Here is a 4954-nt window from a genome sequence, read left to right as displayed (position 1 = left end):
GATTTCGCTGGAAGCGGGTGCAATTTTTCAGATTAGCACCCGCTCCCGGCGAAATCCTGCGGTTGTCCTTATGACAAATTTTTAATTATATATATATATGTAATAACAATAATATCCATACTGTGTACACCTGGAAAAGATAACCTGAAAATCGACGCATGCATGAAATTAAGAATCACTCAAAACATCCAAATCGCCAATTTCTTCAATTTCTTTCAAATGGAGAGCGAGATGTAAATAGAAGACCACCGAAGTCTTCCGAAGCCTTCAGATCGGCAATCATCGTATAGCAGAACTACGAAGTCGAATCGTGCATTTTCGGCTTACATACGAACTCACAGTGGTAATCATGCATCTTCTGTTTTGCGGCTCCCAAACGGTAGGTATGGTGGGAGTAAATTTCATCCACGATCTGGCAGCTCTGACGCGGATGTTACAAAGTCGAACTTAAACTTCTTAGTCATCGTCATTCTGTCAGTCTTTGTAGTTACGAAGTTAATTAGTATTATTTTTTTTCTGATTTCGGATCGCGAAGTTGTGAACAGTTTTATATTTTATTGTACTTCAGTCTACTGTAGAGTCCATTTCGCGATTTTTAAGACTATAAAGTAGTCACAATTGAATCCTTTCTAGTATATTTTTTTCATTCAAAAAATCTCTATTCTTCTCCATCGACTATAAACTCTCCTATACCGGCACCATCGATATAATTATTCCTATTTTCGGCATCCTGGATGTATTGAAGGAGCACTATACTGATCGTTTTCATCTTCTCCTACTCGAAAAGTAATCCATAACTGACAGCGAGTGGGATTTCTGAATCGATAGTAGATTCGGAACCTCAAAAAGCCTGGTACATCTCTGTTTCTATCAAGTTCGAAGATTTTGGTACTCTCATGTTCGAATTTGTCCTGAACATATGAAGGAGCTAACTCAAGTTGAGCTAACTCTTGCTTGAACCACACGCCAAAAAGCCATCTTCGGAAAACTGCGCGCCCGTCAACTGATACTGGCTTTAAAAAGCATACAAGATTCTACGGTGGCCGCCTAAGTGGTAAGAATTTTTTTGGAATTTGACTACGATTTTAATATATGTTAAAGAGATTAAAACATAACAATCGCTTAAACATTATATTAAGTATTTTCACTTTAACTATCAGCTAAATTCACTTGGATGAAAGCTGAGGAGAAATAATGGACCAAATGCACGAAACAAAACTTTACTTTGTTATATCTTTGTTAATAATAATAATTATCATCATTTCATTATTTCATCAAATAGTAATTAAAAAATAAAAACTACTTTTCAAATACAGTTAAATAGAAAAAATTCGTTTTTACGAAGATATTAGCAGAAAGGGCAAAAATGGACCAAATCCCATGCTTTTGGTCCCTTGTTTTCTTTCAGCAGTTAACAAAGTAAAGGCAGCCGGTGACTGAACTGAAAATACCTAATATATAACTTCCGTTCCAAGTTGGGGGAAAATGAACAGTTCGTGGAACTAGAACCCTGACAGGATTCAACATGGGACAACACTCTGCCAGATATCATTTTCTTTTTTTTCCCTGCATATGGCACCTATTTTCTGCCGAAATTTATTTTAAGGTTGTGACTTCATTGATTTTTGGACGTTTTTTTTTATTAAACAAGCTGTATACTGAATAAACTTCATTATTTCTATAACCATTATGCCTGAAAACAGAACATATTATACGATGATAGGAGATACGTAGCTAACTTCCGGTACATTTCATTCATTCAAAAATCTAAAGCTTGCCCTGAGTATTCATATTTTTTAACCAAACTTGGTAGTCCATCTTTTTAGACCGAAAGGCATAAAAAACGCGTGGGCCGTCAAAATAAAAAAAGACTTTTTCGATTCTCCCCCGCCCCCTCCCACCCAATATATATCTACCCGAGCCTAAAGATTAAGCCGGTTCAAATAATTCTGTAAACGATTACACATCATAAGAGAGCGGACGAGCGTAGTCTGAAGTTGCACACAAAGCGTAGCTTCGGCATCCTCGTTGCGGAAAATCCTCGCATGGGGGGAAGTTGTTGGGAGAGCCGCGCGAATACTTGAATGCTTGTGGCTGTGATAAGCAGGCAGCACTGAGTAGAATGAAAAGAAAATAAAGCGACAAATGATACGTTGTCCTCAATGCAAATACAGGGTGGGCGCTGGACCTGGAAATCGGAAAATGACAGTGAATTTATTTTTTGACCGGGAATTTTACAAATATTTAGAAAATAAATCTGCCTAGCTTTGATTTTAACGTGCTTTAAATAATTAGCTAAATTGTTATATTTCTTAATTATGACATCATTCAGTCAAGAATGCGTAATTCGAAAATCTTTGTCTTTAAAAATGTTCTATTTTAATTTTTAAGCGTACATTTTTATTTTAATAATTTTAAAATGCAGTTTTAAAGGCTTGAAAAGTTAAAAAATTAGATTCGGAATCAGTTCATAATTTTAGAATTTCCAGATTTAAACTTTAAAAATTAAAGTGTTCAAATGTGAAATATTCAGAGATCTATTATTTAGAGATATCTGACTGTTTAAAATCCTTTATAACAAATGAAATACACAAAACTTAACAAAAAACTAAACTTTGAACGTTAAAATTTTAATGACACTATTTAAAACAATGTAATTTGTTACTCAGATTGCAGAATCGTTATGTATAAATAACCATTTAACACCTACTGTCCTTAGAAAAAATTCCAGTAAGTTCACTTCGTAAATCAAAAGTTAAATTATTTATATTTTTAATAATTTAAAAATTCTTAAAACACTTACAAATTTCATTTCGAAATCTTGAAAAATTTGAATGTTGTTTTACTTTTTTCAGATTTTAAATTATGATTGAAACTTTGAAGAACTTCTGAATTCCTTTAAAAATGATTCGTATTTTTCCTAAATTTTTTTGAACAATTAGGCAAAATTAAACAAAATTGTTTAAAATTTTCAACATTTATTTTTTATAGTTCCATAAATCTTTCTAAATATTTTTAAATATTTCTTATTCTTTTAAAGCCCTTCATCATTCTTAAAACCAATGAAATTTTTTTAAATAGTACAATTAAAATTTCAACGTTCACAGTTTATTTTTTTGTTTAGTTTTGTGTTTTTGATTTGTAATTACGAATTTTAAATGAACAGTCAGATATTTATAAATATTCAATAATTTCTATTTTTCTTAATTAAAAGATTTCAAATTCAATGCTTTAAAAATGTAATATTTTAAACTGAAACAATATTTGAAATTTAATTAGAGCTTAAAGTACAGTTCAATTTAAAAATTATTTATTAATTTATATTCACATTTTATCGACTAAAAAATTTTTTGAAATTCTTTAAATAAAAATTTACGCTTAAAAATTAAAATAGAACATTTTTAAAGTAAAAGATTTTCGAATTACGTATTCTAAACTAAATTCTATCTTAATTGAAACATATAACAATTTAGCTAATCATTTAAACACGTTTGAAATCAAAGGTGGACAGATTTATGTTCTAAAAATTTGTAAAATTCCCATGACAACGTATCATTTGTCTCTCTGGTTTCCTTTCATTCTACTATTTGGTGACTGCTCATCACAGCCACAGACATTCAAATGTTCGCGCGGCTCTCTCACCACTTCCCCCCATACGAACGTTCTCCGCAACGAGGCATCATACTACGCTCGTCCGCTCTCTGCACATCAAGTATGTCTCGGGGGATCTTGTCTAAGAACATTAAATCTGAGCCTCGGGGATCCTGTAAGGCAGCTTCATCGAGTGTGACTAATAAATTACAGTTAAAACAAACACGTGGTAGATTATTAATCATACGAGCCGCATGGTTAAGCCCTTCATGGTACCTCATAGCGAACTCTACTTTTTGATTGTTGAAGTTGCTCATATGGAACATGCTACGAAGAGAAAAAAAATCATCGCACACATAACATGATACACGTTGCCCAATGCCCAATCTTATGGGATAAAAGGTAGAATAAACAATTTTTCCCGTAACATTTATTGTAAAAAATATAAAATTATAAAGTATTAATAAAGTACATATAATCGGTATGCACAAGGATTAATAACTTTCATTGAAGTACTAAATATTCGCTTCAAAAGTGGAAAAAAATATATTTTCCCTAATGCCCGCGCTGGAACTTGCACATTTAATCCTCTATAAATCTAAGTGAAAAAGACATTATCATGCACTCATTCGCGGCTACGTTCACTCTCTCGTATGTTAAAAATGATAAAAGTCGTTTTTTGACAAATGAACTCTGCGCTCGTGTGGCAAACTTCATGCAGGTTAGCAATTAACTCCGCATCCCGCTTTAAGCACAATGTACTGTTAAATTATTTGAAAAATTTTGTTATAAAAATATATCCTTAAATATATAGCTGAGATATTAAGAAATAGGTTCATAATAAAAGTATTTATAATTGATCAAAAGGAAATAAACAGACTACTATATTTTTTTGTGCAAACTTCCAATTATTTATGGAACTACTTCAAAACAGTGTGACCCGGTGATATTGACGTCAGCGGCCTTTATCGCGAAACCCGGGAAGTTTTGTGTTTTGCGCCACCGAGACATTTGTTCAAGATGCCGAGCCACGCAACATAGAAAAAATTCAGCCGAATTAACCGAAACCACTTTTCCAAGTAGAGTCAATATTCGATCAAGCAGAGTTAATACCCTGGGCTACTGACTTCAGCGAACCTTATTTTGAAACCCACAGGGTTTTGGGCTTCGCGCCCATGGAGGCTTTTGCTCAGGACGATGAAATGTTAAATGTATAGCAAGTTCAACTAAATTAACCGAGACCACTTTTCTTTAGAAATGTGCGTCGTCCATTATACAACTGATACAGTGCACTACCGGGAATATCTTCCGAAATATGTCGAATTGAAAGATAAAATTTTTTACGGACGTTTTCAGATCGTTT

Source organism: Belonocnema kinseyi, chromosome 7, assembly GCF_010883055.1.
Source record: "Belonocnema kinseyi isolate 2016_QV_RU_SX_M_011 chromosome 7, B_treatae_v1, whole genome shotgun sequence".
Taxonomy (NCBI): Eukaryota; Metazoa; Arthropoda; class Insecta; order Hymenoptera; family Cynipidae; genus Belonocnema; species Belonocnema kinseyi.
Note: the sequence above shows the minus strand (reverse complement) of the source record.